This window comes from Rutidosis leptorrhynchoides, chromosome 11, assembly GCF_046630445.1.
Source record: "Rutidosis leptorrhynchoides isolate AG116_Rl617_1_P2 chromosome 11, CSIRO_AGI_Rlap_v1, whole genome shotgun sequence".
Lineage (NCBI taxonomy): Eukaryota > Viridiplantae > Streptophyta > Magnoliopsida > Asterales > Asteraceae > Rutidosis > Rutidosis leptorrhynchoides.
In genome coordinates this window covers 186,018,333-186,042,613 of record NC_092343.1, presented here as the reverse complement: position 1 = coordinate 186,042,613, position 24,281 = coordinate 186,018,333, and positions in this window count along the sequence as shown.

The following is a 24,281-nucleotide window of genomic DNA, read 5'->3' as shown; positions in this document are numbered from 1 at the left end:
TTCATTTACGATAACTTCCCTCATACGCTTCGAGTAATCGAATTATTTTATCCCTACTCCCTAGACATGATAAAACTTTATAATCGTCATAATAACATTCTCATTGTTAGCCATGACGACCTCTATTAAATTTCGGGGACGAAATTTCTTTAACGGGTAGGTACTGTGACAACCCGAAAATTTCCGACCAAATTTAAACTTTAATCTTTATATATTCCTGACACGATAAGCAAAGTTTGTAAGTTGAATCTCAAGAATTTTAAACTGTATTCATACATTCAATTAACATCAACCAAGTTTCGACGATTCACGAACCAATACATAAATGGATATGATTATATATATATATATATATATATATATGTTATAACTTAAAAAATTAACAAAGTATTAGACGTATAATACTTTACATGAACGTATTTGTTTTAAAATATATTTAAAATAATTATCGACGGAATTAAAAGATAATATCAAATGATTGAATTATCAGATACATTGAATTATGGCTACGAGTCCCTATTAGGAGGTCCACTTTGATTTAGGAAACCTTTCCTTTTTAACCATATTTGAAAAATGGTAAAGTAATTTTACAAATAAGAACAAAGTGTCAATTAACGGGAACTAGACAAGGGTTAGTGGAGATTCCCGTTTGATTTTCAATTTATGCTTTACAATAATTGTCTCGTGACTTTTGATAAGATAAACTATTAAACTTGTATATTAATTAACGCGGAAGTAAGATTATAGAATATAGATAACTTAGAAGATGGATATCGACAAGATAAGTAAATTAACGTTTTACATTAAAATAATTTTATACGTTTACCTAACCTTTAGACTTTATATCACGTTGCACCAACAAACATTAAAAACTTGAAACCTATGAAAAGTATATTTAATCTTACTTCTCTAAAATGTTTTACGATATAACAACTTCTACTAATATAACCTTTTTAGCAAAATGATTCTTTAATATACTTAGTTTTGGAAAACAAAGTTTTCATATTTACTTAATATTATTTCAAACGTACAAAAACAATTTTTAAAGAACTTTATTAGTGAAACGTCTTATAAGATAAATTGTTCATAGGTTTTAAGGAACTAATTAAAGCTTTATATCATAAATTATATATATATATATATATATATATATATATATATATATATATATATATATTTACTTATATATATATATATATATATATATATATATATATATATATATATATATATATATATATATATATATATATATATATATATATATATATTGTTTCAAAAACGTAAAATGTGATACGACATAATATTTTCTATTACTTAAACGTTTTGAACTTTGAAATATAATTAGATAGATATTTCAATTATATATAAGATATACAAAATTATATTCTTAAGTAAGAATATATATATATATATATATATATATATATATATATATATATATATATATATATATATATATATATATATATATATATATATATATATATATATATATATATATATATATATATTTTACAAACACGTTAATGTATAAATTAAATATAAAACATTTTGTTATTATTAAACGTATTTTAGTAAACAACGAGACTTTGATTTAAAGGAGTAAACGACCAAAACACTCAAATGAATAAGTTACACTTTGAGTTGGATTATTTTTCATTGATTTGAGTCTTGTCATATATAAAGGTACACGTCGCGTAACATAAAGTGCTAGTTTTCCAAGCGTACGAAAATGCGTTCGAGAAACCGAAACCGGGACATTGGTCGTGTGACAACGTACAAGTTTTTGGAACTAGTTTTACAAATTAACTATGCACGTAAATATAATATAATATTTAATTAATTATATAAATTAATAGTAATATATATAAATATTATATAAACTGTCGGCAGCCCACGAGAAGAATGAGAGACAGCTGGAAACAGGAGCTCCGCGACTGCGGAGCTTTGTGCCTATATACCTCCGCGAGTACGGAGGAAGCTGGGACAGAAATGGATATAAAGCTCGATCGAATTCGTGTTCATTCTTCACAATTCATTTCACTTACTCCGTAATCATTATCAATATTATTTATATTTATATTATTATTATTTTTAATTAGTATTAAGATTATAATTATAAATCTTAATTTTTGAATTATTATTATTATTAGTAATATACATAAAATACTACGACGAGGTTCTGCTCAAATGTTTTCAAAACTGGTTATCGAATATGATAGGGCTAAGGAAATTATGGGTTATAGCTATGGAAGTGATGGGTAATGTTCGAGGGTATGCTCGTGAGGTCAATCTAGTGTTTATCGTCTCCGTTGCGTTTACGTACCTTTTCTGCAATATTGAATCTCAATATTGATACGTGAGTACTCATAATTTAACTTTTACATACTAATAGTGTATCCCTGACTAGTGCTCGAGTATATAGGATTATGCATGTTTGTACTTTTGATATTGCCATTAGATAGGTTATGTTGAATCCTGAATTAGTTATATATGCGGTTGAGATAAGGTATAAGATATGCATGTCGTTGGAAAGCTAGCGAAAAATTAAGAACTTTTCATTTAGATATCGAATAGTTTCGATGGACAGATTTGGAGTTATAGTCAATTGAAATTTGGTATTATTATTAAAAATAATTATTATTATCGTCGTTATTATCGTCGTTCTAGTTTTATCTTATTGTTATTATTATTATTATCTTTATCAATAAAAGGATTTATCATTAAAAATTGTTATTTTTATTATTATTACTATCTTTATTATCGTTAATGTTATAATTAATATTATTATTATTATTATCTAATTATTATTATTATTATTATTATTATTATTATTATTATTATTATTATTATTATTATTATTATTATTATTATTATTATTATTATCATTATTATTATTATCATTACTAATATATATATATATATATATATCATTATTTAAAAATGGTTATTGTTATTGTTATTATTATTATATTAACATTAAAATAATTATTAGTATTATCGTTAATAATGTCATAGTAATTATCATTATTAGTATTATTGTAATTAAAACTAATATTAGTAACACCTAATTATTTTCCTTACTATTATTATCATTATTATGAACATGATATAAAAGACGATTAAAAGCTATTAAACGAAACGATTAGGAAATAATGAGTAAGAGTATCATGATAAAATTAAAATATTATAAGATATTGATTTAGATAAAATTATCGTTCTTATTATTTTTATCATTACTATTATTATTAAAAGTATCGTTAGTATTAAAACTATCATTTTAACAAAAATTATCATTTTAATAGAAATGTCATTGTTACTATAAAATATCATTATTATTATCATTTTAAAAAGAATTATTATTTTAAAGATAATATTAAAAAGTATCGTAAATATTAAAGTTATCATAATTAGAATTATCGTTTTATCATAATGTCATCTTAGTAATTATAAATATTGATATTTTTATAATAATTATTATTATTACAAAATAATACAACTTTTACTTACTATTATTATAGATATTATTTTATCAAATAAATATGTGATACAAACATATTTTACTACGTGTAATAAATTACTTTAATAATACCTATCATATTATCTGTATGATATTAAATGAACTCTATAAATTTTATTACTTAATATATATAAAAGTATATTTTATTATATAAATTTTAATATAAAATTTTATTTATTAATAAATAAATTATATTATTTACTCCAATAAATCTTTTAAAATTATTTAAAAATATAAAACGACGATATTTAAACTATATATTAATCATGTATAGATTTTTGAAAATCATTTTGAGTCAAATTGACTTTTGTTGACTTTTGCATATTAGTCTCGAGCATTAGGATTGTGATACACTATGACATAACCTAAATTGTTAGACAAATATTGACCAATATATGAATATATAATTAATTTAAGTTCGTAAATTCGAGGCCAACCTTGCACTTGTTCAATGACGTTATATGTATTTTTACTACGAAATACAGTATGGTGAGTTTCATTTACCTTTTTACCCTTTATATTTTTGGGCTGAGAATACATGCGCAATTTTTATAAATGTTTTACGAAATAGACACAAGTAATTGAAACTACATTATATGGGTGAATGATCGAAGCCGAATATGCCCCTTTTGCTTGGTAACTTAAGAATTAGTAAGCTGATCTACTAATTGACACGAATTCTAAAGATAGATCTATTGGGCCTAACGAACCCCATCCATGGTTGCGGATGCTTTAGTACTTCGATGTTGTTTTATCATATCCGATGGATGTCCCGGAATGATAGGGGATATTCTTATATGCATCTTGTTAATGTCGGTTACCAGGTGTTCACCATATGAATGATTTTTTTCTCTATGCATGAGACGTATATTTATGAGAACTGAAAATGAAATTCTTGTGATCTATTAAAATAATGAAAATGAATGATTATGATAAACTAATGAACTCACCAACCTTTTGGTTGACACTTTAAATCATGTTTATTCTCAGGTGTTAAAGAAATCTTTCGCTGTGCGTTTACTCATTTTCAAGATATTACTTGGAGTCTTTCATAGCATATTTCGAGAACGTTGCATTCGAGTCATTGAGTTCATAGCATATAGTTGGACAGTGGATATTATGAAATGGTATGCATGCCTGTCAATTTTTGATATAAAGAAAGTTTGTCTTTTAAAAACAAATACAATGTTTGTAAAATGTATCTAATGTTATGCGAGGTGTATACAAAATAGTTATATTTTTACTACAAAATACTATTAAATACGATACAATTTGACACAAGTTATTTATTTATTTATAGAGTGGATATACCTAAACCTTGCTACAACACTTATAGGCAGTGTACCTAATCGTACAGTAGTGTAGTTTTTAGTAAGTCCGGTTCGTTCCACAGGGATCTTAGCCAAGTTTAACGCTATATTTTTAAAAACTATATTTGTAAATATATATATATATATATATATATATATATATATAAGTAGTATTATTATTATAAAAAGGGGGTTTTTACCTTTTAATGACAGGTTTGTCAATTTTAAAACTTAAGTCGCAGTTAAAACCTAATGTAAAATATTAAAAATAAATATAACTTAATTTTAAGCGTAAAGTAAATAACGATAATGAAATTGCGATAAATAAAAATGCGATAAAATAAAATTGCGATAATTAAAAAGTACGATAATTAAAAGTGCAATAAAATAAAATGACGGTAAATAAAATGTGATAATTAAAAGTGCAATTAAATATGAAATAAAGGAATTATGCTCATTTAAACTTCCGTAATCATGATGTTTGACGTGTTGATTATAGTTTATTCCCATGGGTTAATTGTCCTTTGTCCTGGATTATTCAATATGTCCATCTGATTTTTTTCCATAACAGTCCATCAGTCATTAATTTAAAGTGCGAGTGTCCTCGTCAAATTATCCTTATATCCGAAGTCAAATATTCCAAGTAATTGGGGACTTAAACTGTAACAAGGTCTTAATACTTTGTTTAATAATTACACCAGGATATCGATTGCGTGTAACCCAAGGTTTTAATACTTTGTTAACAATTACGCCAAGTGTCCTTGTACATAATTCACCCCTGTTTTCATAATTCCATTGACTGTTAATCCATTCCCGTATCCGGTTAAATGAACGATTATTAGTACTTATAAATATCCCGCCCATCGTGTCCGATCGAGTGTATATGGTTATTTATAGGTACGTCCAATTGTAAATCTTTATATTAAATTAACAAACTATCATTTAATTAAATAAATATAAAGCCCATTAATAGCTCATAGTCTAATTTCCACAAGTGTCGTTCTTTTGTCCAAACCCCAATTATGGTACAAAGCCCAATTACCCAATCTTTAATATTTTAGCCCAACATCACGATTACTTCGGCTTAAATAAGCATAATAATAACTTAGGTACGAGACATTAATTTAAAAAGGTTGAACATAACTTATAATGATTAATAATAACGTAGCATTACACAGACATAATTTCGACTTACACCCTTACAACATTCGCTAACATACCCTTATTATTAAAATTAAAATTAAAATTAAAATTATAATATATATATATATATACGTGAGATAGAGAGATAGAGAAAAGATGTGTAAATAAATGGCCAGAACACGCGAAATTTATAGGATGTCTGCTGCTACAGGACACCATGCGATCGCATGGTTTTTGGCCTTCCTGTCCATGCGATCGCATGGCCTACTTTTTCAGCTCACATGTCTTTGTTTTCTTCTTTGCCGACGATTTATATATAATATATATATATATATATACATATATATATATATATATATATATATATATATATATATATAATTTTAAGAATTATTTATATATTATATTATATTTATGTGCATAGTTGACTTGTAATTTTAGCTCAGTTGCGTCGCGAGTTAAGAGTTGACTCTGGTCTCGGTTCTGGATTTTCGAACGTCCTTGCGTACAATTTAATATCTTGTATTTTGCGTTTCGCGTCTTGTACTCTTGTAATTTTGAGACGTTTCTCATCAATAATTTGAACCACTTTGATTGTACTTTGTACTTTTTAGCTTTTTGGTCATTTGCGTCTTCAATTCGTCGAATCTGTCTTTTGTCTTCACCTTTTATTATTTAAACGAATATCACTTGTAAATACAGCAATTGCAACTAAAAGCTTGTCTTTTCTTGAGGGATAATTCTATGAAATATATGTTCGTTTTTAGCATTATCAAATATTCCCACACTTGAGCGTTGCTTGTCCTCAAGCAAGATAGTCTTGAAATAAAGATACTAGAATCACTTCTTTATTCTTCACACTTTGTACATCAGTGAATTTTATACGGCGGTATGAACAATGGTAGTAGCGATGTAGTTTACAGTCACATATGACTATGAAAATTTAGATCCTTAAGGAGATTGGATCTTTATGAAAACATTCGATCTTTTGAAAATTTAATCTAGCTTTTACCCTAGATAAGTTTTTCGGAATAACCCTTCACCGGTGTTTGCAAATTGTTTTTGTTTGTTTGGTGGGTTTCAGATTTGACAATTTTAGCTCAAAATTTGCGGTTTTGTGTCACCCACTTGCTAACCTTGTTTTGGGAAAGCAACACACCCAGTATACTTGCTCCGTATATTACCTTTCGGTAAACTACCGTCCGGTTGTAAAGGAAAGCGTTGAACAAGTAACTGTTAACGCAATGTCCCGTGACATGCTTTTAATTATGGTCTATAACGTGTCGGATGCAATTACTATCCTTGGTAGGAGCAATAGTAAAGATCACCTTATAGTTTTTCGATCTGGCACAAGGTCCTGTTTTTGACCATGTTATGCAACCACCGTTCTTACGGTTGACACCCGATTTGGTTCAGGTGACCTAATGAATTTCAGGTGAATTCCTAGGATTTTACGTTCAATGGTAATGAACGCATTAAAAATGGGTTTTCAGAAAACAAATCGGTTTGTAATTTGATCAAAATATTTTCTCGTTCAAGCTCGAGTTTAGATATCATCGAATTCCACGAGTTTGTAATTCTCAATCTTTAAAAGTCAATCTCAAGGATTGTGTAATATCATGCTTAAAAGCTGATTTTTGATCTTTAAGGAGATTATCTTTTCTGGGGATCTGATTCATTAGTCTTATCAAGCTAATTTGCACGACGCCCTCCCCATTTTACGAGACAGATCCTCTCATGGTTAAGATAAGTCTGACCACTTGGAGACCCTGTTTGATGCTGAGGTCCGTGAATTTCCAGCTGATTTTCGAGAAAACTTTTCAAGGTTTTTCATAGACTCTACAACTGGTCTGGACGACAACTTTCTGACCTAAATCAAGAAACGCGTATCTTTTTCGGAAGACTTTACTTCCTTTTAATGATGTAGTTGATTCATCGTGTAGATCCATCTTTTGTTTCAAATATATTATAAGAAATTGGGTAAAACTGATAAAATTGTCCAAAACAAAAGTATCTTCAGATATTTGTACAAAAATATGTGATATATGTTTTAAATAACTTGATAAATTTTTCCCACACTTGGCTTTTATTTTCCTTTCTTTGCCTTTTTATTGTCCTCTATTCCATTTTAAATGAATTCTAACATTTTGGGTTGTTTCTCAATTTATGTCCTTTCCGAGGTAACAATAATTTCGGTGTTAACACCTAGTTTTATCGTTCATAAATATGTATAAACATGATTTTGAATTCATTTAATTGAAAATTTTGAAAATTTTTACTAGAACTGGGTAGTCAGTATATAAGACTAGGGCTGTTCTTTATTATCAGAGAGCACTAGATTCTAATACAACTACTGCGTTACTAGTATTTTTAATGGTAACCAAGTGTTTAAATTAAAATTTTAAAAATCTGAAAGAATTTAACCCCTTCCCACACTTAAGATCTTGCAATGCCCTCATTTGCAAGAAATCAGTAACAATTTAAATTATTGAGGGTGATTAGCGTAGAAGAATGATTAAATTTTACCAAAGTTTCCAAACATATTGGCGTTTGTTTGCTGAACAAAAAATGGTGCACATCATTTGTTCATTCCGTCTTGTTGTTACATCACATTTGTTTTTCGTTTTGTCGTCAAAATTAGTAGCTTTTGCTGAACTTAATGCCAGTCTTTGAAAATGCGCTGTTTTACCCTGTTGTGTACAATTGACAATATACATACATACAAATAACATGCATGGTAATTTAAAATGGGACTTAAAATCCCACTTTCAAATCAAATATGAAATATTAGTACAACATAATAAAAATATTAAACATTACAATAAAAGTATCACAATATTATATGTTTAAACATAAATAAATAGAAATAATAAATAATAAAAAGATAAAAATCATAGAAATCACCAACGGGAACTATATCAATCTGGATAGGGGTTCCAGTTCATGTCGTTGGTCGGGTTCCATGGTTGGTGATAGGTGTACTGGTAGGCCTGGTTAGGGTCATAGAGAGTAAATGGTGGTCTCATCTCGGGCTGGTGTGGAGGATAGTAAGCGGGTCGGGTCGGGTCAGTACGTAGTGATCCTGAGGTGATAGCTGACTCATGATCTGACGCTGATGATAGTCCCATCTATCATGTTGTCGTTGCCTAGAATGCACGTACTCATTCCGGGCTTGCCACTGCTCTAACTGACTAAATCTATCCTCGTTTGTCATTTCTACCTCATATATTCGCTGGTAAACGTCAGTTGTGACGACTCGGAAATTTCCGACTAAATTTAAACTTTATCTTTATATTATTCTGACACGATAAGCAATGTTTGTTAAGTTATATCTCAAGGATTTTAAACTATGTTTATACATTCATTTAAACCTCGACCAAATTCCAATGATTCACGAACCATTAAATGAACATATATGAATATGTATGTATATGTGTATATGTTATAAATCGAAAATGTCAACAAAGTATTTAAACGTATAATGCTTTATATGAACGTATTTGTTTCAATATGATTATCGACGAAATTAAAAAAATATATATTAAATGATTGAATTATCAGAAACATTGAATTATGATTACAAGTCTCTGTTGAGAGGTCCACTATGATTTGAGAAAATCTATTCCTCTTAACGATATTCGGAATAATTTGTAAAGCTATTTATAAATAAAAATAAAAAGTGTCATTTACGAAAGTTAGACAAAAGCTAGTGGAGAATTGGTTTCCATAATATTCTAGTAATCTATTTTCAAACGTACAAAAACGTTTTCAGTTTAAAAAGAACTTTATTATTAAAACGTATATAACTTTTATAAATATCTAGAATCACTTTTGACAACTCATTACTTAACCAGTATAATAAATATAATGATATTTATATTTTATTTCATTAAATATATATAACGATTTAAATTAATATTATATATTTATACTCGTATTATACATACATAGTTTTTATACTTTTACTATACTTTAACTTTACCTTTACTTTACTTTTAATTTACTTTAACTTTAATAATTCATACTTTAATAATTCATACTTTAATAATTCACTTTAATAATTCATACTTTAATAATTCACTTTAATAATTCATACTTTAATAATTCACTTTAATAATTCATACTTTAATAATTCACTTTAATAATTCTTACTTTAATAATTCACTTTAATAATTCTTACTTTAATAATTCACTTTAATAATTCATACTTTAATAATTCACTTTAATAATTCATACTTTAATAATTCACTTTAATAATTCATACTTTAATAATTCACTTTAATAATTCATACTTTAATAATTCACCTTAATAATTCAAAAATCTATTATAAATAGAATTCAATAGGTTTCATTATTTCATAGAAACTTGAAAATATATTTCTCTAAACTCTCTCAATCGATTTATATAAATATATATATATATATATATATATATATATATATATATATATATATATATATATATATATATATATATTTGCTCTGTATTATTTCAAGATATTATTAGTATACATAAAATATTACGACGGAGTGATGTCCGAGTGATTTCAAAATAGTTTTTTGAATGAGTCGAAGCTAAGGAAATTATGGGTTATAGCTATGGAGGTGATGGGTATGGTTCATGGGTATGCTCGTGAGGCCAATCTTGCACTTGTTAAATGACGTTATATGTATTTTTACTACGAAATACAGTATGGTGAGTTTCATTTGGTCCCTTTTATATATATTTTTGGGACTGAGAATACATGCGCTGTTTTTTATAAAGGTTTTACGAAATAGGCACAAGTACTAAAACTAATTCTACGTGGGTTTAAACCAGAAATATACTCTTAGCTTGGTAACATTAAACTACTTGTCTATGTACGGTAGGCGAGAATCCTAAAGATAGATCTATTGGGCCTGACAAACCCCATCCTGACTATGTGATGCTTTAGTACTTCGAGGTTATTTTAAACACACCTGATCTGGTGTACTTCAGAGGGTAAAACATGAACGTTAAGGCTTGTTACCGGGTGCCTACAATTTATAGAATACTTTTATACACTTGCTAGTGTACATATATTTATAAACGGAAATCTTGTGGTCTATTAATATATTGAAATAATTTTTATGATAAACCTATGAACTCACCAACCTTTTGGTTGACACTTTAAAGCATGTTTATTCTCAGGTATTAAAGAAATCTTCCGCTGTGCATTAGCTCATTTTAAGGATATTACTTGGAGTCATTCATGGCATATTTTGAAAGACGTTGCATTCGAGTCATTCAGTTCATCAAGATTATTATTATGTCAATTATAGTTGGATGTATTATGAAATGGTGTGCATGCTGTCAACTTTCGTTGTAAAGAAAGTTTATCTTTTAAAAACGAATGCAATATTTGTAAAATGTATCATATAGAGGTCAAAATACCTCGTGATGTAATCAACTATTGTGAATCGTTTATAATGTATATGAACGGGTCCTTTCAGTTGGTATCAGAGCGGTGGTCTTAGCGAACCAGGTCTGCATTAGTGTGTCTAACTGATAGTCGTTAGGATGCATTAGTGAGCCTGGACTTCGACCGTGTATGCATGTCAAAAGTTTTGCTTATCATTTTTGTTGGAAATTGCCTGCTTATCATTCTTAGTCTAGACACGTCTTACTGCATTGATTGCATGAATAGTGTATAGACAAAATTCATATCTTAGCGTATCTGCTAATCCATATCTTAGCGTATCTGTTACTGTAAACTTTGCCTGACATATCCCGTAATTTCCTCCGTAATCTACGAAATCTTTTGCGCTATATATATAGATATTCTATGTAATTAGAATACCATCCGATAGCCGAAAAATCATTTCATATCGAAAAATCCTTTATTCAATCGAACGAAATGGAATTCGTCATTAGTTCAAGTCCCTCGAATTCCGATATGGAATCCCACTCAAGCTCCGAAAGCAGTGTGACCGGAATGGATCAACCAATTAGCCATCATCTATTCTAGATGAATTGGGGATAGGTTCGTAGGCTCCTCAATAATTGGAGACAAGAAGAAGGTGATCCCTTCCATCCACCACATTGCCCTCTTGGCGATGAACCTGAAGCACTTACCAGCGAACCGGTCCGAAACACCATTTTCTCTCTCATTTCCAGAGTATCTCGTCACGATTATATACTACATCAAATTCTAGATTTTATTTATCCGCTCGTCCGAACCGACAATCACCCCGGTGTAATAGAAGAAGTCAACGAGCTTCGCGCTCGAGTAGTGGCTTTAGAGAATATGGTGCAAGGGTTACAAACACCAACAAATAACGAAGTATTAATTCATAATTTCAATTTTATTGAATAAATACTCCGTAAAAGTTATGTAATTTCTAAAGTCTTTAGGGATTATTCAGTTCTAGTTTCAACCGTAAATCAAATGAGTTTAATTTAATATTAACTCATTAAATCTATGTTACATCTGAAGAAAATATGCACATATATATTTTCATAAAGACTGTAATAAAATTCTGTAGTACAAAATATTAATTGTGAAATTTTTTTTAACGGGTAGGTAATACCCGAGAGATATATAAATTCACAATTAATATGTTACATTTTTCGAATCTGATTAAGCAAATCATCAACTATACTCCCAAAATCTCACAACAATATACATTCTTGTATAGAAATCAAAACAACCATTCTCACCCAAATTTGATTACGCATTCTGATTTTGACAAATCAAAATCCAAGTCATGATTTAACAGAACACATCACTCTTAGATTCCTACATATTTCAAAGCTATACTTTGACTTCAAAACTGTGTTAGAACATCATATGTATATTAACGATTACATACTGTATTCAAACTCTCCGAAGTTTTCGAAGACACTTCAAACAATGAACAATCGAGATGATGATCCAACCACATATTACCCACATTTATGTACCTAAAAAGCTCTCGAAGCCAAAGTCATAGTTCGACGTGTATCCGTGTCAGACCCTTTGGCATTTATTAGCTAAAATGACTTTTCAATTCCTTTTCAAAGTAGACAGTTTTGTCACAGCTCCAGCAAGTCAACTTCGACTTTTCAGTCAGACTAGTCTTATTATAACCTCGATAGATACGTTGCCTTTCGTCATCGTTATTGGGGACCTTTCATATCTCGCCACCTTAGCAATAAACTTACCAATAACTTCAATTATCTTTGACTTTTCAAAAAATCATTATATTTATTGAAATCACATCATTTACTCATTCGCATCTTGTAACAAGAATTGTCATACGAATCATCGGAAAATAGTAACCAGTATTTTGAAATCTCGCAGCATGTCTACGCCAACAGTTATATGTGTACGTAAGACGTCTATCTCCTGGACTTACATACTTTGTATGTGAAGTTCTGAAAAATATTTTGAACTACAAACTAGTTCTTGAAATGCTGACGAAGCATCAAAAACTGTAAACGATCTTAACAGTAAAAAGTTTGATGAAAAAGAATAGTAAGGTGGTAAAGCTGAGAAAAAGAGAAGGTTTGGAACTGGAAAACGAATTGAACAGACTATGAAGGAGGCTGTGGACAAATCACAAAGACTAAATCTGCCTTCAAAGAATCCAAATGATTCAGTGCCTGCTAAAGTCATTAACGAATACCGTACTCTTTATTCTAAACCTTTACAGACAAATCTTCATCATCATCCATCAATATTAGAAATTCTAAGATATTATCATATCTTTCATTATAAATATCCGCGATATTTCTGAAGATATTTTCACAACTAATCTTATCTGAAGTCATTTATCTCTTTGCATTATCAGTGTTACATCATATAAGAAACTATTAGTTTCTATATTCTATAAACTTTCGAGTTTAAATTATGAATGTTTTGAAGTAGTGTTGGGAACTGAAGCATGAGTTAGTATAATATAATGACACTTGATCAACGTGATTATATTACAGTAAGTCATGCTGAGTTTCTAATGGGACATGACGATTCACAGACCATGCCGTCATCATGTTCCATGTTACATGACTCTTGTATTCTATTTAATCTCTAAAAATCTCAAGAATATATTTTCTTGATGATTCGGTCTTTTCAGGGTATTCTGGTAAATTAACAAATCAAGATTGTGCCATTACCATTTCCTTCTTAGAACATTAACTATGTTCATTCTGAAATTCATATCTGCGAATACTGGACCATTACAAACGTTGCTTAATCGCAAGAAGAAGAAACGAATGGACAAAACTCCAAAATAGAAATTGGAGTATAAATCGCAGCAAATAGAAGGGAGCATTAACTGTGGATGTCAATGATTATAGAAGACAAAAGCAGGGGCTTTGAAATATAAGGGAAGATATAAAACTCAACAACCACCCAAAAATTATAAACCGTATATATCGATGCATATAGCAATATAAAGACACGGAAGAACTAAAAACACTATAAAACCGAGAGTATAGTAGAAGTAAATAGATTCTTCTGGAGGCAGATGAAAAAGAAGAACGACAGATATGAAAGTGAGGAGTATATCAAGAATCAGTACTGGATGAAGCATATTGACAAATACTTTAAAATATGAGTTGAGGGAGAAAGAATAGAAGGTGTGAGTTGTAAGGAAACGAAGGAGGTGGATTTATAGTGAAATACCCGATAGAGAAATCAAGATGGATTATCGTATTAATTTAAAGAGAATCATAATCTCCTTAATCACCGAAGCATCAAATCCAACATAGATTACAAAGATTTTCTTTAAATTCGGAGATCAATTGTGATGACGTCAAAAGATATGACGAATCACTATAATCTTATTTCCTTCATTTACGATAACTTCCCTCATACGCTTTGAGTAATCGAATTATTTTATCCATACTTTTTAGACATGATAAAACTTCATAATCGTCATAATAACATTCTCATTTTTAGCCATAACGACCTCTATCAAATTTCGGGGACGAAATTTCTTTAACGGGTAGGTACTGTGACGACCCGGAAATTTCCGACTAAATTTAAACTTTATCTTTATATTATTCTGACACGATAAGCAATGTTTGTTAACTTATATCTCAAGGATTTTAAACTATGTTTATTCATTCATTTAAACCTCGACCAAATTCCAATGATTCACGAACCATTAAATGAACATATATGAATATGTATGTATATGTGTATATGTTATAAATTGAAAATGTCAACAAAGTATTTAAATGTATAAAGCTTTATATGAACGTATTTGTTTCAATATGATTATCGACGAAATTAAAAAAAATATATTAAATGATTGCATTATCAGAAACATTGAATTATGATTACAAGTCTCTGTTGAGAGGTCCACTATGATTTGAGAAAATCTATTCCTCTTAACGATATTCGAAATAATTTGTAAAGCTATTTATAAATAAAAATAAAAAGTGTCATTTACGAAAGTTAGACAAAAGCTAGTGGAGAATTGATTTCCATAATATTCTAGTAATCTATTTTCAAACGTACAAAAACGTTTTCAGTTTAAAAAGAACTTTATTATTAAAACGTATATAACTTTTATAAATATCTAGAATCACTTTTGACAACTCATTACTTAACCAGTATAATAAATATAACGATATTTATATTTTATTTCATTAAATATATATAACGATTTAAATTAATATTATATATATTTATACGCGTATTATACATACATAGTTTTTATACTTTTACTATACTTTAACTTTACCTTACTTTACTTCTAATTTACTTTAACTTTAATAATTCACTTTAATAATTCATACTTTAATAATTCACTTTAATAATTCATACTTTAATAATTCACTTTAATAATTCATACTTTAATAATTCACTTTAATAATTCATACTTTAATAATTCACTTTAATAATTCATATTTAATAATTCACTTTAATAATTCACTTTAATAATTCAAAAATCTATTATAAATAAAATTCAATAGGTTTCATTATTTCATAGAAACTTGATATTATTAGTATACATAAAATATTACGACGGAGTGATGTCCGAGTGATTTCAAAATAGTTTTTTGAATGAGTCGAAGCTAAGGAAATTATGGGTTATAGCTATGGAGGTGATGGGTATGGTTCATGGGTATGCTCGTGAGGCCAATCTTGCACTTGTTAAATGACGTTATATGTATTTTTACTACGAAATACAGTATGGTGAGTTTCATTTGCTCCCTTTTATATATATTTTTGGGACTGAGAATACATGCGATGTTTTTTATAAATGTTTTACGAAATAGGCACAAGTACTAAAACTAATTCTACGTGGGTTTAAACCAGAAATATACCCTTAGCTTGGTAACATTAAACTACTTGTCTATGTACGGTAGGCGCGAATCCTAAAGATAGATCTATTAGGCCTGACAAACCCCATCCTGACTATGGGATGCTTTAGTACTTCGAGGTTATTTTAAACACACCTGATCTGGTGTACTTCAGAGGGTAAAACATGAACGTTAAGGCTTGTTACCGGGTGCCTACAATTTATAGAATACTTTTATACACTTGCGAGTGTACATATATTTATAAACAGAAATTTTGTGGTCTATTAATATATTGAAATGATTGTTATGATAAACCTATGAACTCACCAACCTTTTGGTTGACACTTTAAAGCATGTTTATTCTCAGGTACTAAAGAAATCTTCCGCTGTGCATTAGCTCATTTTAAGGATATTACTTGGAGTCATTCATGGCATATTTTGAAAGACGTTGCATTCGAGTCATTGAGTTCATCAAGATTATTATTATGTCAATTATAGTTGGATGTATTATGAAATGGTGTGCATGCCGTCAACTTTCGTTGTAAAGAAAGTTTGTCTTTTAAAAACGAATGCAATGTTTGTAAAATGTATCATATAGAGGTCAAAATACCTCGCGATGTAATCAACTATTGTGAATCGTTTATAATGTATATGAACGGGTCCTTTCATCAGTCATAGCCTCCCTAATGACATCCCTAATGTCATCCGATTCCTCCATTTCCTCATCTGAACCTCTCTCTACCTGTGGATGACGACCAACATAGGGTACTACCTGATTGCGTCTGCTCTTCAATACCTTAGCACCCTGATAGACCTTCAATCCTAAAGTATCAACCTGTTCCCTACCTACCAAAAGTGGACCCCCTTAATCCCTATCTACACCCAAATACTCTCCAATGAGAGTAACAAAAATACCTCCTCCTATTACTCCCCCTTCCTGTATTCCTTCCACCATTTTAGACAAATAAAATCCAACACAGTAAGGGATATTACCAAAGCCTCTTGGGTCTCAAATACACTTAAGGTAAAATAAATCATGTAAGGTCATTTTCTCCTTGTTGTGACCTCTCTGTGTAATCGAGTTAGCCAGAAATCTATGAATTATACGAAGCTCGGCTCTGTTAATATGTAAGTAGGAGTGTGTTCCTGCTCGCCCAAAAATATTATAATCTGACATACGCCTCCAGACGGCGTTAGCATCAAAATTCCTATCTACCCTTTCACCATGATAAATCAAATTTATACAATTGGGTAATAGTAATTCAGCGGGCGTATATATCTGTAAAGCCCTGGCCATGTCCAGCATGGACATCCTGTACATCCTACGGCCAAGTATAAATCTAAAAAAACTTCTATCATCTATCCTATCTACATCTGCATTAAGTGGAATAGTACTCATAAGCTCAACGCACCATTCCTTATATACAGGCCTACGAATGGTGAATAAACGTTCTCAATCGGGAAAAGAAGAGCTGCCATACCTTTGGATTAGATGCTGTCTAATTGAGTTAGCTAGTTGGACCCTTTCCAAAGGCTCCCAATCGATTACTCTTGGCACTTCTACATTTTTCGTTACTAGTTTGAATTTGTTACTTTGATATGTTGGGTAATCTCTCCAACTCCGATCAAATCTCAAATTGGGATGCAACTGTTCTTCATGAATCATTGGGTGTTGTACTATCGGATGCATCGGAAATACTACGTAGGCATCAACATATTCTTGTTGCAGATCATAATAAGGTACGTGTTGATCAGGTTGTTGTTGTTGTTCCTGTTGTTGCTCCTGTTCAGGTTCATATTGCATTTCTGATTCAGGTTCTGGAGCAGGTTGCCTAGATGATGATGATGCACCATCAGTATTAGTAAATCTCTGCAAAACACATTAAACAAAAAATTTGTGCATCTAAATATGCATTAGTGTTAGCAAAATAACAAATTAACACAATTATAATAACATGTTTAATCAAAATTAAACTTATACACATTTTCACAATTTTAACAATTCTACACTTTTTCAAATAAGCATATATGAAAATGTTTACAAAGTTCATAAGCATTCAACTCAAATAACATGTTAAAATAACCATTACTAGCAATTAAACAAGTTTCAAATGGTATTTACATCAATTTAATCAAGTTCATGAATTTTATACGTAAAAAGTCCACTTTAATTCTCAAAAATCATGTTTAGGATCAAAGTTTGGATCATTTAGCTACCTAAACATGTTACACTACTTAATTTAGCAATAATTCATGACAAAAATCGGCCATAACCTGTTTATATCAAAAAGCCCCAAATTTCTCAAGAGCACAAACCCTAGATTCCTAAAAATTTTGAAGTTTTTGGCTTCAAATCATGTTAAATAGCATCAATCTAGGTTATACATGCATAATATACTAACAATTTAACTCTAATTACACTAGAAATTAACAAAATCAAATTAGGAAAATTATAGCTCAAGAACAATAAAAATCAAATTTAAAGAGGTTTAGGGGTGTAATTGTTACCCTTCTTGATAAACTTCTTATCAAATTCATGATTAGAGCGGATTATAGCAAGAAATTTGGTTGATTTTGGTGAAAAATTGATGAAAATTTGAGGGTGTTTGAGTGTATGTTCGTGTATGTGTGTGTTTTTGTGGAAGAGAACAGAACAGCTCGTGGACTTTGTAACCTGATCAGTTTTTTTCCTCCATGCGACCGCATGGATTTTGCAAAGGAACCCCATGCGATCGCATGGGGTCTGTTTTTTATTTTTTTTTATTTTATAAAAACCATTACTAATAAAACATATAATTAATTAAAAATTAAAATTTTGCTTCTTTTTAGGATGAGGGCGTTTCGGATCGTTGTCCTAGTCCGTCCCTCGACAAAATTTTAAAAATTTGTCACGTTTTAAGCGCGGTTTTAAAAGTAAAGATATTTGGATTTTTTAATATTTTTGGCATACTTTAATTCAATAAGATTAAAAATAATGATAATAAAAATTCTCGTCCCGCCCTCGGGTAAAGCAATTTCGGTTCAACGACCTAGTTTTCAACTCGCGACGAATTTTAAAAATCAAATTTTTAACTTAGTGAAATAAAGTAAATTTTTGTTTTTAAATTCACACCTAATTTAAATTTAAAATGCATAAAATTAAAAATTCATTTTATTAAAATTAAAAATTCACACTAAATTTATATTATATTTTTATTTTTATACATACAAACTTATATTAAAAATATTAATTTTTCAAATATTTACAAACTTAAATATATTGATTTTAAAAAGTTTTTAATATTAATTTAATATTAATATATTAATTTTAAAAACAAAGTAAAAAAATAAAATTAAAAATCTTTTTGGTCTTTTATCCCACTTTAATCAATCAAATATTATCAAAAATATACGCCCCTCTTTTCGGTAAAGTAATTTCGGTTCCATAACCTAGTTTTACTCTTGAAGAATTTCTGAAATATTTTGGGTTGATTGATTAAAGATATTTATACCTTAAGAATAAACGGTAAATTTCGCAGTGATATAATAAATTTTTATATGATATCAATAATTTCGGTTACGCATACCTAATTTTATTGAATACCAATTTAATACTTTATAGCGAACGATTCAGCGTTTATTATCAAAAGGTTAAAAGCAATAAAAATAAAAATAAAAACTGTACATACTTACCTGTGAGATAGAATTCTCAGAGACCTGCTTTAGCCGACTCATAGGAGAGTCGTGTGATTTGGTTCTCCATAGCTACATAACCGTAACCTCGATTCTTCAATATATTTTCTTCTAAACATATAAACGGTCCTTCTCTGCATAGAGTAACAAATTCGGTATTTGAATATGTTTGATTATTTGAACATTTATCTTCGTGTGACCATTTTCCGCATTTATAACATCTTTCAAGGTGTTGTGCTCTTCTTTTTGTTGCAGATTTTGATTTTCCTTTACCAAAATGTATCTTATGATGATCTTTTCTGAGTTCTTTTCTTACTTCATCCATTTTGCCTCTTATGAATGATACCAATTCACTATGAAGTGTGTCATTATTACGTTTAGTAATCATAGCGTGTAGCATTAGACCATGGTTCAGATCAAAGGAATTCTTCATCTCGTAAAACCTAAAAACAACAAAAATTCAGAATGGGGGGGAGAAGACTAGTTCTTTAGGGTCTGCTAGGGAAAGACCATACGGATTCCATTTTTGGAAACTACACGCAAACAGAATATCTAACTCTAACAGAAATATATATTACCCTAAAAAGATTCGAACCTTCCCACACTTAGTTAGTTGTGGTGTCGAAATTGTGATTAACTTCATCTTCAACTTCCATTAGATTATCTATGTAATGTTTAACTCTGTGACCATTAACTTTAAATTCAATCCCATTTGAATTTATTAACTCCACTGTTCCGTATAGGAAAACTCTTTTGACTATGAATGGTCCAGACCATCTTGATTTCAATTTTCCAGGAAATAGCTTGAATCGTGAATTGAAAAGAAGAATAATGTCTCCTTCTTTGAATTCTTTTGAACTTCTGATTCTTTTATCATGCCATTTCTTCGTTCTTTCTTTATAGATTAACGAATTTTCGTATGCTTCATGTCTTAATTCTTCTAATTCGTTTAGTTGACTTAACCGTAGACTTCCGGCTTCATGTAAATCAAGATTACATGTCTTCAAAGCCCAAAATGCTTTATGCTCAATTTCTACTGAAAGATGACATGCTTTTCTGTAAACGAGTCTAAAAGGTGTGGTTCCAATTGGAGTTTAAAAGCCCAGAGTACATCCTCCAATTTCATGGACCATTCCTTCGGATTTGATCCTACGGTTTCTCTAGAATACGTTTTAAAGCTCGGTTGATATTTTCAACTTGTCTACTTGTTTATGGATGATAAGCGGTTGAGATTTTATGAGTTACTCCATATCTTTTGAGAACTTTCTCAAGTTGATTGTTACAAAAATGAGTACCCCGATCACTTATTAAAGCTTTCGGTGTTCCAAACTTTGCAAAAAGACGTTTTAAAAAGTTAACTACAACTCGTGCATCGTTAGTTGGGAGAGCTTGTGCTTCCACCCATTTAGATACATAATCAATGGCAACGAGAATGTAGAGATTATTATGAGATTTTGGAAATGGACCCATAAAGTCAATACCCCAAATGTCAAATACTTCACATACTTGAATGACATTTTGTGGCATTTCATCACGTTGACTTATTTTTCCGGCCCTTTGACAAGCATCACAGGATTTGCAAAGAAGGTGTGTGTCTTTGAAAATTGTAGGTCAATAAAATCCAGCGTCGTAAACTTTTCTTGCTGTGAGTTGAGACCCATAATGCCCTCCTGTTGGTCCTGTGTGACAATGGTTTAAGATTTGACTGGCTTCATTCCCGAATACACATTGGCATATTATTTCATCGGGACAACTTTTAAACAAATGTGGATCTTCCCAGAAATAGTGTTTTATATCACTAAAGAATTTCTTTCGTTTTTGGTACGACAACCCTTTTTCAAGGAATCCACATACTAAGTAGTTTGCATAGTCTGCAAACCATGGAATTTTACTATAATATATCTTCAATAGATATTCATCAGGAAAGTTTTCTTGTATGGCAGATTCATTCAGAACTTCTAATTCAGGATTTTCAAGACGAGAAAGATGATCAGCGGCGAGATTTTCTGCTCCCTTTTTATCTCGGATTTCAATATCGAATTCTTATAAGAGTAAGATCCAAAGGATTATACTTGGTTTAGCATCTTGCTTTGAAAATAGGTATCTAAGAGCAGAATGGTCGGTATATACCACCGTTTTAGCTAGAACGAGATATGAACGAAATTTGTCAAAAGCAAAGACAATAGCAAGGAGTTCTTTTTCAGTAGTTGTGTAATTCGTTTGTGCTCCTTGTAACGTCTTACTAGCGTAATAAATAGGTTGAAATCATTTTTCAATCCTTTGTCCTAAAACGGCTCCCATTGCAAAATCACTTGCATCGCACATAAGTTCAAACGGTAGGTTCCAATTTGGAGTTATCATGATCGGCGCATTAGTGAGTTTTTCTTTAAGAATATTAAAAGATTTGATGCATTCATCTGAAAAGATGAATGGAGCATCCTTTTCTAGGAGATTATTCATAGGAGTGGCAATTTTAGAAAAATCATTTATGAAACGTCGGTAAAAACCGGTATGCCCTAGAAAACTCCTAACTCCTCTAACATTGGTGGGATGTGGAAGTTTAGCAATTACATCTACTTTAGCCCTATCCACTTCAATTCCTTCTTTTGAAATTTTATGACCGAGAACGATGCCTTCTTTAACCATGAATTGGCATTTCTCCCAATTTAGTACTAGATTTGATTGTTCGCATTTAATAAGCATTCGTTCATGCATTCTTCTATGCATTCTTCTATCATGTCGTGAAAAATCGCCATCATGCACCTTTGAAAGGTTGCAGGGGCGTTGCAAAGTCCAAATGGCATGCGTTTGTAAGCAAAAGTACCATAAGGGCACGTGAATGTGGTTTTCTCTTGATCTTCGGGTGCTATTGGAATTTGAAAATATCCGAAAAAACCGTCAAGAAAACAATAGTAACTGTTTTCGGCTAATCTTTCCAACATTTGATCAATAAAAGGTAAGGGAAAGTGATCTTTTCTGGTGGCATCATTTAATTTTCTATAATCAATACAAACACGCCATCCTGTTACAGTCCTAGTAAGAATAAGCTCATTTTTTTCATTTGTGATGACAGTCATGCCACCCTTCTTAGGTACGTATTGAACTGGGCTTACCCATGGAATATCAGAGATTGGATAAATTAAACCTGCATCTAGCATTTTAATAATTTCTTTCTTAACAACATCTTGCATATTAGGAATTAGTTTTCGTTGGCGTTGCACATATGTTTTATGACCTTCTTCCATAAGGATTTTATGTGTGCAATACGAGCGACTTATTCCTTTAATATCATGAATCTTTCATGCAATAGCTGGTTTATGAGCTTTTAGCACAGAAAAGAGTTGAGATTTTTCATTTTCGATAATAGAAGACGATATTATTACAGGTAATTCAGATTCACCATGTAAATAAGCATATTCCAAATGGTTTGGAAGTGGCTTTAACTCTAATGTTGGTGGTTCTTCTATCGATGATTTATATCGATATCTGTCTTCTTCTTTTAGCATTTGAATTTTTTCTGTTGTTGGTTCATATCCATTAGCCAATAGTGTAACTAACATTTCAGTTTCATCAATTGGTTCAGTTCCTTCTCCTAAAGAACATTCTTCTGTTCCTTGTAATTCTGGAAATTCTTCTAATAATTCTGCATGTGAATTTATAGTTTGAATATAATAACATGTATCATCTGCAGATTGCGGTTGTTGCATGGCTCTATCAACAGAAAAGGCAACACTCTTGTCCTCTATACTTAGGGTCAGTTTCTTACCGAACACGTCTATTATTGCTTTAGCCGTGTTTAAGAATGGTCTTTCTAATATGAGAGGAACTCGAGAATCTTCTTCCATGTCCAGAATAACAAAATCTACTGGAAATACTAAAGTACCAACTTTAACTAGCATGTTCTCCATTATCCCTCTAGGATATTTTACTGATCGATCGGCTAGTTGTATGCTTATTCGTGTTGGTTTCAATTCTCCAAGGTCTAGTTTAGCGTATAGTGAATACGGCATTAAATTTATACTAGCACCTAAATCTGCCAATGCTTCTATTGAACTAAGACTACCCAGAAAACATGGAATTGTGAAACTTCCTGGATCTGATAATTTTTCTGGTATCTTATTCAACAGCACTGCAGAACAATTAGCATTCATAGTAACAGCTAAGAGTTCTTCCATTTTCTTTCTATTTGTGATTAGATCTTTCAAGAATTTAGTATACCTTGGCATTCCTGAAATCACATCAATGAAAGGAAGATTTACATTTATTTGTTTAAACATATCCAAGAATTTGGATTGCTCGACTTCAAGTCTTTCTTTTCTTATTTTACTCGAGTAAGGAAGTGGTGGTTGGTATGGTTTAACATAAGGTTTTGCTTTAACTG